The sequence below is a fragment of the Crotalus tigris genome, unplaced genomic scaffold (assembly GCF_016545835.1).
Source record: "Crotalus tigris isolate CLP2741 ecotype Arizona unplaced genomic scaffold, ASM1654583v1 scf7180000017823.751728, whole genome shotgun sequence".
NCBI classification, from domain to species: domain Eukaryota; kingdom Metazoa; phylum Chordata; class Lepidosauria; order Squamata; family Viperidae; genus Crotalus; species Crotalus tigris.
In genome coordinates this window covers 109,313-130,716 of record NW_024096655.1, presented here as the reverse complement: position 1 = coordinate 130,716, position 21,404 = coordinate 109,313, and the positions used below count along the sequence as shown (strand labels likewise).

The 21,404-nt window shown below is 36.0% G+C and overlaps 1 long non-coding RNA gene across 1 annotated transcript in view; it reads right to left on the bottom strand.

Annotated features, from left to right (window-relative positions):
• LOC120307805 overlaps positions 1-8,866 on the bottom strand; it is a 54,413-nt gene extending 45,547 nt beyond the window's left edge. The window contains exon 1 of the long non-coding RNA XR_005556656.1: positions 8,164-8,866. This is a non-coding gene — a long non-coding RNA (uncharacterized LOC120307805). The remainder of the gene's footprint in view (positions 1-8,163) is intronic.
• Positions 8,867-21,404: the final 12,538 nt, after the last annotated feature.

The following is a 21,404-nucleotide window of genomic DNA, read 5'->3' as shown; positions in this document are numbered from 1 at the left end:
TCCATCCATCCATCCATCCATCCATCCATCCATCCATCCTCTCTACAGCAAGAAAAATAATTTTAGCTTTCCTTTCCTTTCCCCTTCCCCTTCCCCTTCCCCTTCCCCTTCCCCTTCCCCTTCCCTTTTACTTTTACTTTTACTTTTATTTTTACTTTTACTTGAGCTAAGTTTGGTCCCAGATTTATTCTTCTTTTAAATACTGGGAGATATGGTTATTGTCTAAAATTATATAGACTCCAAGGTGCAGATTATACCTATAAAATATCTACAGATGCAATATATGGTACACTCTATGCTCAGTCCCTAAAAGGGCAATTAGATGCCAATTAGATCCTTAAAGGCAAACTTTCATTCCCATGCATCATGCCCAGACCTAAAAATTATCTTAAACTGTTGTATTCAAGGAAAATTTCATGCTGCCTTTTTTCAGAGGTTGACCATGGGAATAAGAAATCTTTTCCTCACAAATAACTGTAGCTTCTATAAATATCTTTAAAGATCCAAATGTAGCTGAAAATTCAAATTGTAGGCCATTTTGGAACAACTGAGTAGATTTATAGTGGCAAAATTTCAAAGACCTGTGGGCTGCAAAATTGGATGCTTAAAGGGATGTGTGCCATGCATTTCTTATCCCTAGACTGAATTACTGAGGAGGATTAATATCTAAGTGTTTCTCATCACATGTTTTTCATCTCTACCATAGAGTATTCTGTTTGACATTCCACATAACTATATTACCTTACAATGATTTTAAGCTTTTTTTCTTTTAAAAAGGGAGATATTATACATTATACATATTATTATTTCATTCCAAAATACTTAAGTTATAATAATGAATGCAGCTAGATAATTAAGTTTTACTCATAAAAAAGAATTGGTTAAATTTTCCAAATTCTTTGTAGATATTTAAAGCTTCTTAATGCAATAAAATGCAATGCTATTTGTTCACTGAACAGGCAATTTCACAGAAACTGCAGTAATACAAGTAGTTCTTCTTTAGCGACTGCCCCATTTAGTGTCCATTCACAGTTACAACAGTGATGAAAAAAAATAATTTTACAACTAATCATCATATTTATGACCTTCACAGATCTGCAGTAATACTGAAAGCTGATGTGAGATTATAAGCACTTCACTTAGTGACCAATTAATTGCCAGTCCAAGTTCTGCTTGCTATTCAAGGACTACCTGGATTTTCATTGCTGTTGTTCCTGTTGGGTTCTTTATAAAATACAAATCCAAACTATACATTCTCGAGTTATTTATTTCATTTTTAAGTAGTACTATTATACACATGGACCTTTATACAGTTACAAATAATGAATATTCTTCACTTTTAGACCTCTGTAATGAGTTTCTTTTTGAAATTTTATACTTTTTAATAAGTCGTTGGACAGCATCTACATATAAAACAGAACCTGAAAATTGAGTTTTTAGTAGTTACATATGTATTATTACTAGCCAAAAGATTGTAATCTTTATTCAACATTTGTTCATCTTTTATTGGACAGAGTCAGGCAAAGCTGAAGATGTGACATCCAATTTACAGTCCAAAAATGATATATATAGAGAGTGCTTACACTTAAAGCGGTATATAAGTCTCATAAATAAATAAATAAATAAATAAATATCTCATTAAATTCAATATATATTCTTTTGAATAAAAATTGTGCTACTCTTTTCCTGAGTTTCTTTTACTTCTTTATTACAAATGTTTGCATTCAAATTTTAGTATATTTTGCAGTAATACACAGAGCTGTATAGCCCCACTCCCACTGCAAAAAGCTTCTATTTGTCCAGAACAGCTCTGATGGAAGGGGAGTGATTTTTACCAAAATAGAAAAATTCACCTGTACAAGGAGCAAATGTTGGAGAAAAATTTTTCATCCAAAAGTAGTAAATTGAAAGCTATAGTGGATAGACTTGGTGAAAGAAGTTGCTTGATTTGAATCTCTTGAATGCATTTGGGTCAATATAAAAGGGGGGGGGGAAATGACATTGCCATAGGTATATACTACAGGCCACCCAACCAAACAGAGGGAATAGATGAACTTTTTGCTAGTCAGCTAACTAGAGTATATAGGAAGCACATCACAATAATACTGGGGGACTTTAACTACCCTGACATCAACTGAGACAAACTCTGCACCAACTGGAAGATCAAACAGATTCCTCACAAACCTAGCAGACAACTTTGTCTCCCAAAAAGTAGGGGATTAGCCATTTGAATCTAATTCTCACTAACAGAGATGAAATGATAGAAGGTGTTAAAGCCACAGGAACATTTGGAGGAAATGCTCATGCAATATTGGAATTTAACATTATGGAAGCACAAGTAATAGAACACAGTCAAACTAGAGTCTTGGACTTTAAGAGAGCTAATTTCAATAAACTGAGAGAGGGCTTGGGAAGGATTCCATGGATGAAAATCCTCAAGGGGAAAACAACTCAAGAAGCTTGGGAAATTTTGAAAAGTGAGATAATAAAAGCCCAGTCTAGCACAATACCAACAAAGAGGAAAAATAATAGCTCTCAAAAGAAACCAGCATGGCTGTATAAAGAACTCTCTGATAAATTGAAAGATAAAAAGGACAAGTATAGAAAGTGGAAAGAGGGACACATAACTAAGTCAGAATATCAGAAAATAACCCGAGCCTGAAAAGATGAAGTGAGGAAAGCTAAGGCTCAAAATGAACTAAGGCACAACCAAAGTCAAAAATAACAAAAAAAAGCTTCTTTCAACATGTAAAAAACAAGAAAAAAAGTGAAGGAAATGATTGGTCCATTAGTGGGTAAAAGTGGCAAGACAGTGACAAGCAACAGGGAGAAAGCAGAATTATTTAACTCATTTTTTGCATCTGTCTTTACACAAAGGGAGAAAACAGATCAACCTACCAAAAACAGTGCCTTAAAAAAAAAGAATAGAAACATAAGTTATGATATGCAAGAAAACGGTAAGTGAGCACCTGTCCAGCCTAGATGAGTTCAAATCACCAGGACTAGATGGATTATACCCCAGGGTTCTCAAGGAACTTGCAGATGTGATCTCAGAACCATTGAACTATATTTTTCAAAGATCCTGGAGCACTGGGGAACTACCAGAGAACTAGAAAAGAGCTGATATAGTTCCCATCTTCAAAAAAGGAAAAAAAAATGGACCCAGGAAATTACAGACCTATCAGCCCGACTTCAATACCTGGGAAGATTCTGGAAAAGATAATCAAACAATGAATCAGCCAACACCTAGAGGCAAACAAAGTAATTACTAAAAGCCAACATGGATTTGTCAAAAACAGATCATGCCACACAAATCTTATTGCATTCTTTGACCAAGTGACAAAATTAGTGGACCAGAGGAATGCTATGGATATAATTTACTTGGACTTTTGGCATTTGATAAAGTAGATCACAATCTACTACTTGATAAGATAGAAAAATGTGGGTTAGACAGCATCACCCAGCAGTGGGTTAGACAGATGGATCCGTAGCTGGCTGACCAGCTGTATTCAGCATGTGGTTCTCAATGGAACCACATCTACATGGAGGAAGTATGTAGTGGGGTGCTCCAGGGCTCTGATCTGGGCCCAGTGCTCTTCAACCTCTTCATCAATGATTAGGACGAGGGGATAGATGGGAAAATCATCAAATTTGCAGATGACAAAGCTGGCAGGAATAGCCAACACTCCAGAAGACAGGCTTCAGATACAGGAGGATCTGGACAGACTTAAACACTGGGCACTATCTAACAAAATGAAATTCAATGGTGAAAAAAGTAAGGTTCTACATTTAGGCAAGAAAAACCAAATGTACAGGTATAGTAGAGGGGTACCTTGCTCACTAGTAGTAACTGTGAGAAAGACCTCAGAGTCCTAGTGGACAATCACTTAAATATGAGCCAGCAGTGTGCCCTGCAGCTGTCAAAAAGGCCAACACAGTGCTAGGCTGCATTAACAGAGGGATAGAATCAAGATCACGCAAAGTATTAATATCACTTTATAATGCCTTGGTAAGGCCACACTTGGAATACTGCATCCAGTTTTGGTCACCACAATGTAAAAAAGATGTTGAGACTCTAGAAAGAGTACAGAGAAGAGCAACAAACATGATTAGGGGACTAGAGGCTAAAGCATATAAGGAACAGTTGCTGGAATTGGGTATGTCTAGTTTAATGAAGAGAAGGACAAGGGGGGACATGATAGTAGTATTCCAATATCTCAGGGGCTGCCACAAAGAAGAGGGAGTGAAGTTATTTTCCAAGGTGCCTGAAGGCAGGACAAGAAGCAATGGATGGAAACTAATCAAGGAGAGAAGCAACCTAGAACTAAGGAGAAACTTCCTGACAGTTAGAACAATTAAGCAGTGGAACAACCTGCCTCCAGAGGTTGTAAACGCTCCAACACTGGAAGTTTTTAAGAAGAGACTGGATGGCCATTTGTCTGAAATGGTATAGGGTTTCCTGCCTGAGCAGGGGGCTGGACCAGATGACCTCCAAGGTCCCTTCCAACTTTTTATTATTATTATTATCGATCATCGCACAGTCAGCCAGATGTTCAGACTGGATTTGGCATTTTGTCTACCTATCGAGTCCTTACCCAGGACCTGGGATAGGCAGATGTGGATGTTTGATGGTATTACAGATATCGTCGCAGGATGGAAGCAGTTCCTAATAAGGCCGCCTTTTGCAACTGACTAATAGCGAATTTGTCAATGCCAATTATTATTATTATTATTATTATTATTATTATTATTATTATTATTATTATTATTAGCTCCAACGTCTGTATGCTTATCAAAAATTGGATTTAGGAACTTTTCAGTTATAGTAACCTGAATTTTATATAGCAAAATAAGTACTTTCCCTATATCTTTCGACATGTTTTCAGATAGGGGAGTTATTTCTCTAATCATATTTTTTGGCTCACTTGGAATTGTTTTGCATGAAGCTGTGACGTATCCATCTATTTGATATAGTACAAAAGACAGCACAGGCATAAAATATAGCAAAGATACAAAAGATAGTACAACTATATACAGTCTTATTTTAGAAAACACTACAGGTGTGTATTAAAGTTCCAGTTTCCAACAGTATTTGTTGAATATTATCATTTATAGGAAAATCTGTTTATTAAATAAAAGTGTAAAGATTTCATGATCTGTGGCCAGAATAGGAGTGTTGCATGTTTGTTGTGTGTGTGTGTTTAGTTTAAAACTCACACAAATTCTTACATGATTCCAAAAGCCATAATTTTTTAAAAAAATTAATTTTCTTTTCCTTGCTACACAAGTTGTATTTAGGCACATCATGGCATTTTAACTTTGTGACTGCTCTACCAAATACTAATCTGCAGCATATTTCTTAACTACTTGATGACTAATTCTAAAAGGCAGAAGCTATCCACCACTTCAATATCTTGACTCTAAATTCTAAGACTGGTTGTTCCACTTGTTATCATTATTTTGCTCTCCTTAATAATTCATTTTAGTCCCATTTTTTTATTATGCTTTTGACTTTTATTATTACAGCTAGCAGACACTTTGCATGTCAGCTATCAGTATGTCATTAGAATATAGATTATTGATGTTTCTTCCTTCAGTTTTTAAAGCCATATTCATCTCTTAATTTAGCTTCCCTTAATATTGTTCACTATATAGGTTGAATAAACAGTTTCTTTCACCATATGGTGTTCATACTGTGGTTTCTTGACTTACGTATATGTTTTTCATGAGAAAAAATGAGATTATCTAAGCTTTCCATTTTTTTAGAATTTTCCAAAGTTTGACATGCTCAAATAATCAGACCTTTCTATGATCAATGAAGAACATATGGTTTCTTTTTTATATCTCTTGGCTTTTTAAATTATCCAGCATGTACTACCTTCTTCCTTCGGCTGTTCTAAAGCCAGTTTTAAAATATGGCATCTCTTTTTCCATATAGGAGTCTAATCTCAGATAGATGTTGGATGATCCTTAGCACTATTTTGCTAGCATTATTTTGGTAGCATGTGAAATTAAGGTTATTGTTCAATGGATCTCTGTCTCTCTCTCACTCTCTCTCTCTCTCTCTCTCTCTCTCTCTCTCTCTCTCTCTCTCTCTCTCTCTCTCTCTCTCTCTCTCTCTCTCCCCTCTCTTCCTCCATCCATTCTCCCCCCAATCAATATAGATTGAACTCTTCCAATCTGTTGGCCACTATGTCATTTTTCTGATTTACTGGCATAGTTTAGTTAAAACCTTAACTGATTCTTATTCTGTTGTTTGTACTGTGCCTTTGGGGATCTTTCTACTTCCCAGATCATCTATAATTCTTCCTTTAGACCCTGGGACTTCTCCAGCTTCTCATATTCATTCCTCCTGATGTTGTCACTTTGCATTTCTACAACTATCACCACTACTGCTCTTTGCCTACTACCACAATGTCTGGTTGATTGCCCAGTACCTACCAGACTGTATCTGGAAGGCCCATAGAGTCTTAGCCCTGATAGCTTTTATGGAATCTCAAATCTGGACTTGGGAGGATACTTTGTGCAGTTATTCCTGTATACAATGCTAGATATTTAGTTGTGTCATTCCAATGTATGCTCTTCCTCCTTATATATTACATCCAGCCTCTATATGTTAACTATCTATGAGACTCTCTGCATAGTCTGCACCTTGGATCCTGTCTAGTCTGCTTCTATCTGGTGCTTAGTACTTGTTCTTGTGCTGCTACTGGTATGATTAGTGCCTCAGTGCTATCTTTTGGTCAAGCGCTTTTCAGCCACTGGTAGTATTTCTCAATGTAAGCCACTTCAGATATCTGTTGATCTACTATAACATATATAATACAACTACAATGAATATAAATGACCATATTTCATTGTAATTGTCCATACATAATCTACATCTCATTTGTAACTGACAAATACTATAAGATGTTAAATTCACAGAGTAATTGGAACTGGATTTTTTTTTTGTTTGGTTTTTATTCAAATCTAATGAGATACTCTTTACTCTCAAATAACTACAGAAATTGTGAAATGGTGCAACACTGGAGAATTTCTTATTTTTTGATGGTCAAGAGAAATTAGAAAGCTCAGGAAAAGGAAATTTATTTCAGAAAAAAATGTTTCCGACGATTTTGAAACACCAACCTTCTATTTTCAAGTCAAAATTAAAGCACTCATCGCAAAGAGCAGCTTCAAAAAGGTTTTGGAGAATATAGTAAGGATTGGCTCAATTAAGGATTTTTTCTTTCCTCTGCAAATTAGTCAACAAAATGTTGGTCTTACCTGTGCTATCCAAAAGAGACAGGAATGCTTTTGATAATGCAGCATTTTGTATCGCTTTGATGGTTGAGTTAGATTACTAAAGAATGACATTATTCCTTTCTGCCATCCAGTAATAGTAATGGAGTAAGGCAGATATTTGAATTTAAGGGAGATAAAATAATTATCTATAAATATCTCCAAAGGTAGCACATGTAAGAGATGGTATAAATCTTTTCTACTACAACTGAGAGCATGACAAGAACCAGCAATGGTTGAAATTGGAGGAAGATTTAGACTGAATATTTAGATAAAATTCCTTAGGGCAAGATCATTAGGAGAGTTGACCTAAATAAGTGATGCAATAGGGATGGTTTATTGACTTTCCACACCAAACTAGGAGTTGAACTATATAATATACTAGAGTACTTTAAGCTCATACATTTTGTAGTTCTAGAGCATATCAGAGACCCTCTGGCCAAGTAAGATTTGACTTATTAAAGATCTTTCCTTTCTTTTCAGTTTTCCTTTGCTTAGCTTTTATTTTGTTTACATTATGTTCTTTATATACTGTGGATTGTACCTTTGCTAAGGAAGGCCTTTTGAATTAGCTGGATCTATAATTTGCTATTGAAGTATCTAGTTTGATGCTCTGGGCTTCCTCTACATTTTGGAGCATTAAATAAATCCATTTTGTTACATTAAATAACAAAAATCTTATCTTTTGATCTTTGAAAATAGCTATACTATTAATATTATTCAAACTGCTTTATAAAATAAATCTTAAGACAGAAAAACACTCTGTTACAATTACCTTCAAGTTCTTTTACCACACTGAGAATCATTATCTTGTCATTATAACAGGGACTTAAATTGAGAAACCTGCCACTGGTTCCTTCTGGGTAAATCATTACTCACACATTCATATCTTCTCCAGATCAGCTTCTTTTTTCCTAGATGCATTTAGAGTTGACCTCTCATGGAACCAGTCTTTGGGTTTTCTTGATTTCTGCTGCCACTTCCCAACAGCTTCACTCCTTTGAATGTTGCTCTTCCCCCTTGCAGCCTGCTTGTTCTATTGCTACTTGGGATTCTTTTAGCCTTGATCCCTGGTTATTCAAATAGGTGTCTCCTTTGCTGGGTGTCTGCCAAGTGCCTTTCTCCACTGGATTTTATTTGCCAACCAAATTCTTGTTTTCTCTATTCCTGTTCTGTAGAAAGAAGAATCTCTGCTGAGTATCCACACTCTATTCCTGATTGCTGTAGTGTAGAGAGAAGAACTACTACTTCCTTTTTACTCTTAATCTCTTCTCAGCCACTTTTTTCTCTTGATTCTTTTTTCCTCCTTTCCTCTTTTTTACCTACTTCTTAATAATGGCTTCCATTTGCTTGCCTGCATATAACTCCACAGTCACAATCTTGATTCATGTTCCATGCCCTTCTTCACTACCTCAGCCCATTTCCTTTTATCTCTTTCAGGTTCCCTCCTCTGGATTGCTTCTATCTTTTTTTCTATTGATTTTCTGTTTCCTACCTACTGCAGAAATACTCTTTTTACCTGATGTATTGCCTCCTAATTTCTAAGGTCCTATTTCCCTTTATTTTCTCAACAGCTGAATATTCTTCCAGCCTCTGAACCTCAGAGCATTGAAAAGATACTGTTCTGTTATATTTCCATAGCAACCTATATTGTACTATACACGCCCACACACTCATACATACAGCATAGATTGCCAGACTTGACAATTCTCTATTGTGAAGAGTTTTTAATACTAAAGATACACAGAGGATTAATGTGTGAAAGACTCTAGTAAGTCTATTTCAAGTTAGCTTCAGTAGGAAGTAGATTGTTGTGGTCTTTTCCTAGCAATAAGTTCATTCAAATAGTGAAATATAAAGCAACAAAATGCAGCAAAATAGGGAACTGTCTTGTTTGCTTTCTCATATGTTTCTATAGCATTAAAATGGCATACTATTGAACTGATGCTTCATGTTCCTTTTTTTCCTGTTTCTCTGAAAAGAGAAAAAATACTGTATACATTTTCAACGATGACTTTAAAAAGCGATGCAAACATGCCTATATATGTAACACTTAAGCAATTCCCTTACAAATTTCTATTTATCAGCCACTCATTTGCTTTGTCATTTCTCATTTCCCACTTCACTAAAAAAAAAGCAAGCAAATAAAAAAAAAATCACAAAATTAAAAAAAAACATTATTGGTAAGTACACAAGGTTTTTAAACTTTCTAGTTTAAGATGTTAACTTTATTTCTAGGCCAAAAGCCTTTCTCTGATGATGGTTAAAAACAGAAAACTTAGCTGAGGAATAAAAGAAATATTGTCATTTTATTCTTTGATATAATTTTAATTGTATAAATTAAGAGAATGAGAGAGAGAGAGAGAGAATGTCAGGTTCCTTTATTACTATCTCTCTGAAGACCAATTCATGTTATCAGATTGCTATGATGAAAATTAAGTGAATCAACACAGAGCAATTTGATCCCTTTTGAAAACTGGGCATAGATAGATTGCTGAAATATAGCTAAAATGTTAATGGTATTGTATATTCTTTCTTTAGATTTCCTTCAATAGAAACCTCTTTATCTGGAATAACTATTCTTTATGAGTTCTTCTTTCACTAGAGATGCCAGAGAAATTTATGAGGGTGGCATTTTAATATGAAACAAATACATTTGTCTCAGATTAATAAATATTAATATTTATTCAGGAAATAAATGAAAAACCACTTTCTTTAAACTGTTGCAAACCTTAACTAGCCTTAAAAGAATAAAATAATAAGTTTCTGTTGTTGTTGTTATTGATAGTAGTAGTGGTAGTCAAATGGGCATTCATAGTGATAAAAGTTTATTTATATTCTCTGTAAGTGATATCAGTGAAGACTAAGTCCCCATTGGTCCAGCACAAATATCTCTCTGCTACAGACTCAAAGTATACCCAAAGGTGGATGGATGGTCACTGACATCAAAACACAATTTTACAAGGGACATGGAACCTGCTCACATGTTGAAATTTAAACATGAAGGTATTGCATGAAAGAGCTTCTCCCATTTAATCTATCTCACAGGAGAGCTGTAAAGATAAAGGATGGAATGAACCATGGATTTCTTCTTTTAAAATGGAAGATGAGGTATAAGGATAACTAATAATGATTAACAGTTTTAAACTTTACTTTTATTACTCATTGTCTACATAATCTATGTATTCAAGAAACATTTATGATATGGGGACATATCTTCAGTAAATTTGGAATGATTAGGACATTTTCTGCAGAAACTCTAGCAAAGGTGGCTGATATGGGGCCTTGCACATTCACCAATTAACTGCTATGTGGGGCATACCTACTTACAAAACACCAATTTGTCAGAATAGTCCCTGCTCCCTTTATGACTTGACCTTTTTCTAGACTTCTGGGATATACTCACCCATCAATTGTATAAGGCTTACTTGGGGTCCAGATGTATTGTCTTTATTTAATGTAAAAAATTAGTTGGGTCAAGAAGTCAAGTGGGGTCATGGGACATCTTCATGGTTGCATTGTACAGTAAGTATGGCACTGATATATATAATGGTACACTTTCATCACTTGGAATAATGAAAGAAGCTCAGATATAAAGTCAAGCTCAGATATTCCAAATAATTCTATAAGGAATTTTGAAGTAATTTTTTTCACACTAATTCAGAATTTATCCTGTGGGTAAACACACACACAGGCACATATCAAGCATATATTGGCTAGCAGTGGACTATGTGGTTTAAATGACTTATTAGTGATAGAAATTTCAATACAATGCTATATATTTTTATTTAGAAGATTAGTGGAGCTCAATGGAATTCAAATATATTACGTTTTATAGCTCATAGTTTCCTCATATACTTCTAATTGCAGCATTATCATGGTTCCAACAGATAAAACTCTTCAAAAGAACTTCAAGGCATTGTTTACCTTCAAGAATCTTTTATTTGAGAAACAAAGTATCAGCACTACATAGCTGAAACCAAAAACTAAATTCCACTCCTCTGCATACAAAGTAACAAAGTACAATTCCCTCCTCCAATAAACAGTCATAAATCACATTCCCAATTAGCTTAAAGTGTGGCTTTCTCCCCAGCTCTCCAGCCCACCAAAACCCTATCAGCTCTGGGCCCAAGGTCCTTGGATTCCTACGGCTAAGTTATTATGGTTATGACTAGCTGGACTCTCATCCCTATTCCCCTTCCCAGCATCAACTAATTCTAAAAACAATAGAGAAAATGGCTGCATTTCCATCTGTTGTGAAAGCAAGAACATCCAATGTTAGCAGCGTTGACATTCATGTTTCCAGGACTTCTTTTTTCAAAAATGCCTTTTTAATAAGTTTTACTATTTAACAATAATTTTAATCATAGATATTTTCATTGTTATTATTACTTGGCAAATCACTCTCTCCCAGCCCACCCCAATTCTCAGATTTGTTGTTGTGGACAAAATAGGAGGCAGGATTATTAGGTATGTTTGCTGCCTTCAGTAGATCAAAATTCATAATAACAATCAGGTGTGTGTGTGTGTGTGTGTGTGTACGTGTGTGTGTGTGTGTGTGTGCATGCGCGTGTGTGTGCATAAACTAAAATCAGTCTGGGGTACAGCTAGAATGCTTCAATAGAACCAGATTTTGTTCTCTATCTCTTTAAATAGCCTGTTTGCCAAGAATCTTACATATTGGCAAAAAGTAATAAATCTGACAAGCAAGCTTTAAACTGTCATTCCAAGCAGATAAATCTAGATTTATATCACTTTTTGCCTAAGCAGAAAATGTTTAGGATGACAGAAAACACTTTGATATAAAAATATAGTGTTTTTCCTTGTAGAATTTTTAAAGACACTGCAGTCCAGTCACTGATTCAGCTATATTCTGCTCACTTGCTTAAGGCTTACACTCTTTTCATTTTTCAAGAGCACAGGATAATTATTACAGAAACCAGTGCTTAAATGCAGAGAGAATGCAACCATCATTTCTCTCTCCCCACCCCAATTATTATACTCAATTAATAGATCTTTGGAACTTATTTTAAAACAGCAAGCCTCCCTACTGACATCTCTTATCCCTCAGCCTGGCCTAGCTGACAACAGCTTGGAGAAGAATCTGACTTCCAAACTTACTTGTTCAATGCAGTTCCAAGAAGAATAAATTATTCTCCTCAGGGCATATAGAGGAGTGATATGAGGCCCATCAGAACAAAGCTACCCTAATTAGTTGGAACACAGCTGGTTATATGTCAAAATGTAGGCTTAATAACTTCATAGGTTCATGATTACATGCCATTTCATCTTGCTGCTAGAAACTGACTTCCGATTGATTTGTCATCAAATGGATATACAGCTTAGACCTTAATGCTAGAGCTAAGGAACAGCTAAAAGTTCCTTTGGAATATTGATAATCACCACCTTGAATGTAACAAATAATAAACTACCTTGAACCTAATAGTCAATATACATCTTCGACCTTGAGAAGAAAATATGATATAGCAATAGCACTTAGATTTATATACAGCTTCATAGTGCTTTACAGCCCTAAGTGGTTTATAGAGTCAGCATATTGTCCCAACAATCTGGGTCCTCATTTTATTGACCTCAGAAGGATGGAAGGCTGAGTCAACCTTGAGCTGATCAGGATCGAACTCCTGGCTGTGGGCAGAATTAGCCTCCAATACTGCATTCTAACCAGTGTGCCACCATGACTCTTCTATCAGAACTTATGGAAGGAATTATTGAAATAATTACATAATGCATACCCATTGGCATTTATATAGATGGGAAGAAAATAAAGCAAACAAAAACATCAGATCTGCCTTTTAAATACCCTCAGAACATTGTCATATAATATGTACTTTGACTATAAAAAAACTTAGTTTCTTAGATAAAACAAAGAAACAAAAGAAAGTTAAGGAATCAAAAATAAGATGTGGATTATATATTTCTTATGTCAGAATGTGCCAAGGACATATTAATAGGTGAAGTCTTCCATAAAGAGAAAATATGGCTTATTCTGAATCATGTGACATGTATTTCTGCACATGTCATAGTTTTCTTGTCTGGATACAGTACTCTGAACACTGTAGTACTCTGTTATCAACAAATAAAATTATACTGGAAATATTCTACCATATATAATGGTATTTAGAAAAGCCCCAAAGTACTGGAAAGATATACACATCATAGAATTTAAAATGAAACTACTTTTTTTAAATTAGGTAAAATTCCAGAGTACATCAATAAACAAACATCATAATTTATTAAAATACATGCTTTCCAGTACTGGAAAAAAGTCATAGCACTGACAATATCAGATTTTGAATATAACTTGGAAAATATGAATAATAATTTATGGGGCTCAGTAATGTGTTTTATGCCATACTGCCCACCCTATGGAACAACTTCTTTCTAGGATCATGATAGCCCTAACATAGCTGGCCTTTCATAAGGCACTAAAGACTTGTTTCTAAGTAAGTGAAAGGACCCATTTCCTGGCTATATTAACACAGCTGATGCTTTTTTATATTGTTTTTCTTGGCTGCTATATATTTTAAATTTGCATATATGAAGTAATTGTTTTTAATTTTATTTGATATTATTCACCTTCCAGTATCACTGATGCACAGTTTACAAAATAAATAAATAAACAAATAAGAGATATATGTATATTATACAGTATATATTGTATGTATATTTGTATGGGTATAGGTATACATATATGTATAAATATATTTATTTAATCAATTTGTAAACTTTCCACACACAAACATGCACACACCCATATATACCCATATATACCCATACACATATACCATTCCAAATTTACATTAATATAGAATATAGTTTCTAAAACTTACATCAAAAAGTACTGCAAACTGGTGGGAGTACAAAGAGAGAAAAAAAAATATTTACCTACATTATTTTTAAAGGTGTTCTTCCTTGTTTCTTTTTTTTTTTTTTCATCTTTTTGTAAAATTTACAAACTACCATACTTTTTGAGTTTTGGCCTTACATTCAAATCTTTAAAGGTTTTTTTATATAATGAAAATAACTTAATACACTCCATTTGGTATCTTACGCTAATGTTACGTTGACCAAAAATTGTATAACTTCAATAACTTTTTGATATTGTTTTAAAATGCCAATGAATGAAAGTGGTGTAAAGCATTATGGGGAGGCAGATAAGTCTAAGTGCTATTGCTAAGTCAGAATTCCCCCTTAAACATAATAATACTGCAGTGCCAAGGAGACTTGGTAGGCTTCAGATAGCTATGCCACCTGGCCTGGTATGGAATGCTGCCCATTGTAGAAATAGAACATAGCCAAAGGGGGCTGCCTCTCACATGTAGTGCAACACATGTTTAAGTGGAACACAGTGATGACTCATTCATAGACAACCTGATTCTGGATTTTATGCATAGCAGAACAGCCCCTTCTGCAATCTTTTGAAAGTCAGCCCTTGACACTATGTGCTTGACTGAGGAGCCAATGGGGCAAAGCTGTAATTTGGCCCTGAAGAATAAAAAGAAGATTAAAATCAGGGACCTCCAGAGGAGGAAACTCAGCTGTTTCAAAATGACAAATGCAATTAAAGGCAATTGAAGCCTTTCCCCTTTTTGACACATATAAAGGGCATGATTTTGATTGCCCAGGAACATCTGTCCCTTTGATATTATTTTCCCCATTTCCAATGAATATCCCAGTCTTCTATTTGACTTAGTCTTGCTAAGCCAAGACTACCCCCCCCCAAAAAAATTTGTCCATGGAGATTTTTATTTTTAATATTAAGAAATTGTCATTGGAAAAGAAAAAAAGTACACTTTTTCAGTATAAAAGATATGTTAGTTGAAAAACATGTTACAAACTCTTCTGCCCTAATAATATTTTGACTTCAAAGAACTAAGAATGATTCTCTGTTGAAATAAAAAAACAATGTTTAGAAGACAAAGTCTAATCTATATTTTTAATTGGAGGAGTGGACAGTTATTTTAAAATGGGAATTTGTTTTAATATTTTAAAAATTATTTTTTGCAAAGAGAAACGGCAAAAATACAATTTGTCACATTATACACATCAATATGTATGAAATGGGAGGACAATTTTCCCAGTACCATTTTGTTTGGAAATAAAACAGAGAGGATGTTTCTGGATTGAATAAGAAGAGCAAGGCAGAGAAAGGTAAGAATGATATGGCTATTGCTCTAATTAACAAAAAAGAATGGCCTAGGAAGAGTTCAATACTTGGAATATTACCTTATGTAAATATTCTTTTACTATATTAGTTATTATTCAACCAAGACCAAGCAATCAACAATGCAAATGGGGAGAAGTGAGAAACTGTCTGTAAAATTTCAGTTGGGTGTTTAAGAATTGAGTTTGATATATATTGGTTCAAAACTGATATATACAAAGAGTCATGGAAAGGACTATTGAAGATATACGCAGTGGTGGGATTCAGCCAGTTGGTACCACTTCGGCAGAATCGGTAGCTAATTTTTTGTTGCCCAGGCCCAGAATGGACTTCCAGAAGCGTCATCCACACAGAGGACCAGTTGTTCACATATTTGAATCCCACCACTGAATACACTGTATCTTCTGCAGACTGATGCCTTTTCACAAGCAGTCATATTTGCCAGGTTGTTTTTAGAATACAAAGATACCAGTTTTACTGCAGAAAGAAAATACTTCCTATAGTCACCACGGTATGGTGATTTTATCATAGTATTAACATTGTAAAAAAGTTGGCCTAAATTGGGGAAAAAAAATTAAATTGAGGAGAGGTAATCAGGTTTCAACTGAATGAGTTAAAAACTTTTTGTTGTTGTTGTTCTATGAGAACCCAAAAATACCGATATGATTTGAAATTTTGTTCCATTGGAACACAGCTTATACAAACCATTCTGACAGAACATTTCATTTACTGTTTTGTTCCAACTTGGGTTTTCATTTTATGCTTCTTCCGACAAGCATTTGTACAACTTTTAAATTTAGAAAGTGTGTGTAATTCAGAATTATGTATGTATCTATGTATGTATAAAAATTGAGAAAGGAATTCACACAAATATTTATTAATTTATTCATGAAAATTAGATTTTAGAAAGACATAAAGACATAATTAGATCCAAATTATTAGATGAATTATTTGTTTCTTCACCTCTTTATAATTACAAAGTTTCTATTTAGTGATAAACTATATATTTTATTTTTCATACCGTGTGTCACAACGGTCTATTTCTTGTGTTTATTATGTCTTTCAAATTCAAATAGACTAGTCACAATCATGCAGTATAATATAAACATTTTTTATATAATATTTTATTAGTTTTCCAGTTTTACATTTGAGTATTTGGAAGGCAATGTGGTGATTGGGTTAATCAATAGTTCAATTACAAAATATTTAGTACATATCTCAGGTTACATCATTAAATGTTTCTTCTCTATTTCCCTTAACATTTAGTATATCGTATTTAAGCTAGTAAATTTCTAATTGTATCAAACTCAGTGGAAACTTCATTATCACATTTATCAATACATTTTTTTGCTTATATATATATATATATATATATATATATATATATATATATATATATATATATATATATATCTTAATAGATCTTCATAAACACTCCATGTCCTGTTATTAAGTTTTACCTAATTTTTAGTTTTTAATTACAGTACTCCAATTTAATCTTTAATATCCATAGTATTTGACTGTTGGGTAACCCAAATTTCCTTTGTCTCACTTCATAAAGATTATAATGTCTAAAATGCACATATTACTTACTTAAATATATTCTTATTCTATTTCATAAACGTTTTCTATTTATCACCGTAGCACATCACCACCTTAATAATAGAGTATCCTTTGCTAGCTCAAGTCCATCATCTATATTATCTGGGCTAATCAATAGTTCAAACCTATTTCCTAATAGTTAGCTTTCATTTCCCTTGTAAGTTTAAGTCCTCAGTATTAAACAGATTAATCCCTTATTTTTTTACTATTTTCCAAATATTTTAAATCTAATAATCAAATTTCCCCTTGTCTCAAAATCTTCCTTTAGCCCATTGGTTGGCAATTTAGGATCCTCTCTAGTAAATCAAAAGACCCCTGTTTTTCAACCTAATTCTAGCTTTCTTCTTTTGCCAATCAGGCTTCCATACCCATGCTTTTAAATCATTGAATAGATCTCCCTTCATTCTTGTGTATGTTACTTGAATTAAAGGAGACCATCTAGTTGCCAATTTTCTGGAAGAACTGGCCCATTTATAATCATTAGGTTGTCGCCCTCATGGCCCAGATCCCATATTTGCTCTGGTATAGTTGTCTTCAACTCGATCTGGTCTTCTTCTTTCTCAGATTTCTTCTGGCTTGTATAGAAAGTCATTTCCATTTTTAAAGTTGTTGTTTCATTGTCTGATTTTCAGTGAACTGTACTTGTTGATCTTTAAAGCCCTCTGTCTTGGTATTCACTTCTTCCACTTCTGCTGTTTTTTGGATTGTTGGTTCTTTAGTTGCAATCAAGGTTTTGCTTTGTACATCTGGGCTGGCACCTTGGTCTTTCAGGTTAGATCTCATTGTCTCATTGGCTGTAAGAATAGTTTCAAGTATAGATTTTAGCATAGCCAAGATTTTTTGCTGGTCCTCCTCCATTTCTGGCATAGTTGTAGATGGTCTTTCTAATGAAGGCTGTTTATTAAACAAGAGTCGGTAAATGTTCACCTCCACGGTTCCTAGAGACCAATTTTACTGCCCAGCTGCTCTCTCAGCGTTAAATCTCTTATAGATAATACCAAGGTCAGGTCTGGCTGTGAGCAAGTCTCTTTGTCAGAAATAATAAATTGTTGTACCAAGCTTCATCACAAGATGTCCCTGATAGCATTTAAAGTCTTTTTCAGATCCCAGGCTAGGTTCTTATCCAATTTAAATTCTTTTTTGCCAATAGAATAAAATAGCAGGTCCCAGTAAGAGTAGGAACTTTTTGGGTCCCCAAATTCCCCCCAAAAAATGTAAATCCAATTATATTAAGTTGTTTTTTTTTCAATGCTTTGTTTCCCCTGGGTTATCAGACTCTGCCATTTTAGAGAGTGGGAGGAAAAAGTTCCTTTCCCTCTTTCCTCATGGGGGAAGAAATTTCAAGAATTTTTACAGGAAAGTACTTGGGGTACAGAGAAGGTAAGACCTCACCCAATTCCTCTGCATTCCTTTCAAAGTGCTTGTTGGTAAATTTGGCCTCAGCTGTCAGCAGTTTAGTGAAGGGCCATGTTGATGGCCAATCTTTTCCCTGTCAGTTTGAAGAGCTGCTCCAGATCAAACAGGAGGACTGCCGCCCTTCCACGATCACATGGGGGTCCTCTTCTCACTCGTCATCCCTACAAGGCAACTTCCGATCTTCTTCAGGGTCCCCTGGCAGGAGAAAACTGGACGGTGGAGAGAACAATCACTCCACACGTCCACCAACACTACAATTGCAAACCGGAAGCCAATATAATATAAACTTTTAACACCCAAATTTGTTTGCAGGTGAATTTTCCTAGTTCTTTTCCTAGTTTCCTAGTTCTAATTATAATGAAATAAACTGAACCTCTGATTACAAACTTGTATTTCAAAGGAACAGCTTTAAAAAGCTGTTTTTCAGAAAAACTTGCATTTTTCAAATCTTGCATTTGCTATAAAGACAAAAAACATATTTTGCAACTGAATAGAAAACCATGAAACTTTCTGACATGGAAAGTAAAGCCTAGAAAACTAAAAATACAGTATGCATAATTTTTACTAATTGTCTAAGAAATGAAAGTTTGGCATATGTATATGTATGCGTGTGTATTTGTGTGGCACAGAGACGCACAAATATATATATATATATATATATATATATATATATATATATATATATATATATATATATATATGGCAAAGAATAAAATGAACACCAGGGTAAAGATAAAACTATAAAAGTTTAATTAAAAAGCGCCAAGCTTTCGCCGTCACCTGCCGGCATCCTCAGGGCTAGTGCGCCAGGAAGTGTGAGAGTCTTTTTATAGGTATGTCAAAGCCTGCGCACGGCTCTTCGACCTCGTCACCAGGCCGGATTGATTCAATTGCGTAGGACTGGTCTGTTCTTTCCTGTTCCTTTCAGTTACGTGTCTCTCCTCATCCATCCTGTTTTCCTTTAACTTTGGGGTGAGTGGATAAGAGTCTCTATTATTTCGGTGATCTCTATGCTTTAGTTCTTTCCCCCCGGGTGCGGGTAGCAGTACGTATTTCATATTCTTTTCACAATCATCGTTTACCCAGTTACTCCTTCTGCAGTAACTTCCTCCTTTGGTTTTAATGCTTTCACTTTCTACACAACTCTCATCCGGGTGATCTTGTAAGTTGTTGCAAGTTGGTTGTGACTTAATGATGGCCTGGGGTTAGGAGGTGAGTTGTTTAGTTGCGGGGGGGGTGGTTTTCTAACTGCCGTTGTACTTAATTGTTTTGCGTAAGCCATGCTGCGGGTAACTGGTCTGGGGGGGGTAGCGTAATCGCATTCCCCTTGATTGCCCCAGCACTTTTCTCCCGTTTTCCTTCTCTCTCCTACATTGCCGGTATCTGCGCATGTCTCACGGAGATCCCCAGGACTCACATCGCGAATCCCCCCCCTCTGTCCTCCCCCTCGCTCCAGTCTATTCCTTTCTTTCTCCCCAATGCCATTCACGGGTCCATCGCCAGTCACACTCCGCAATTCCCACTGTTTTGCGCACGTCATGCTACGGGTAACCGGTCTGGGGGGGGCAGCAGCAGTGAGACTACATTCCCCTTGGTTGTTACAGCACTTTTCTCCCATTTTCCTTTTCTTTCCTACGTTGCTGGTGTTTACGTAAGTCTCACGGAGGTCTTCGAGGTTCACAGATGGGGAGCGTGATGGTCCGGTCTCCTGCGCTTCGTCGACTTCGCGAGTCTCCCCCCTCCATCTTCCCCTCCGTTCCGATCTATTCTTTTCTTTCTCCCTAGTGGCATTCCCAGATCTATCATTAGTTACGCTTTGCAGCTCCCACTCCCCCAGTCTGGCTATCCTAGCCGAGCGGGGGGATCTTTCCTCTCTTTCTGAGTTGGCTAGTGCATTCCTTTCTATATATGGGTAGGTCGTTGTATTTAGAAATTCTTCCCCCCTTTCACTAGTTGTATCTCCCTTTGCATTAGTCACAGTACCTTGGGTATTCGTGGTCTCGAACCAACCCCAAAGAACCAAAGGAACGGTGAAAATTAAGACCCAGAATCCCGATAGCCGGACTGGGGGAGTGGGAGCTGCAAAGCGTAACTAATGATAGATCTGGGAATGCCACTAGGGAGAAAGAAAAGAATAGATCGGAACGGAGGGGAAGACGGAGGGGGGAGACTCGCGAAGTCGATGAAGCGCAGGAGACCGGACCATCACGCTCCCCATCTGTGAACCCCGAAGACCTCCGTGAGACTTACGTAAACACCAGCAACGTAGGAAAGAAAAGGAAAATGGGAGAAAAGTGCTGTAACAACCAAGGGGAATGTAGTCTCGCTGCTGCTGCTCCCCCCCCCCGACCGGTTACCCGTAGCATGACGTGCGCAAAGCAGTGGGAATTGCGGAGTGTGACTGGCGATGGACCCGTGAATGGCATTGGGGAGAAAGAAAGGAATAGACTGGAGCGAGGGGGAGGACGGAGGGGAGGGATTCGCGATGTGAGTCCTGGGGATCTCCGTGAGACATGCGCAGATACCGGCAATGTAGGAGAGAGAAGGAAAATGGGAGAAAAGTGCTGGGGCAATCAAGGGGAATGCGATTACGCTACCACCCCCCCCCAGACCAGTTACCCGCAGCATGGTTTACGCAAAACAATTAAGTACAACGGCAGTTAGAAAACCACACCCCCCCCCCGCAACTAAACAACTCACCTCCCAACCCCAGGCCATCATTAAGTCACAACCAACTTGCAACAACTTACAAGATCACCCGGATGAGAGTTGTGTAGAAAGTGAAAGCATTAAAACCAAAGGAGGAAGTTACCGCAGAAGGAGTAACTGGGTAAACGATGATTGTGAAAAGAACATGAAATACGTACTGCTACCCGCACCCGGGGGGAAAGAACTAAAGCATAGAGACCACCGAAAT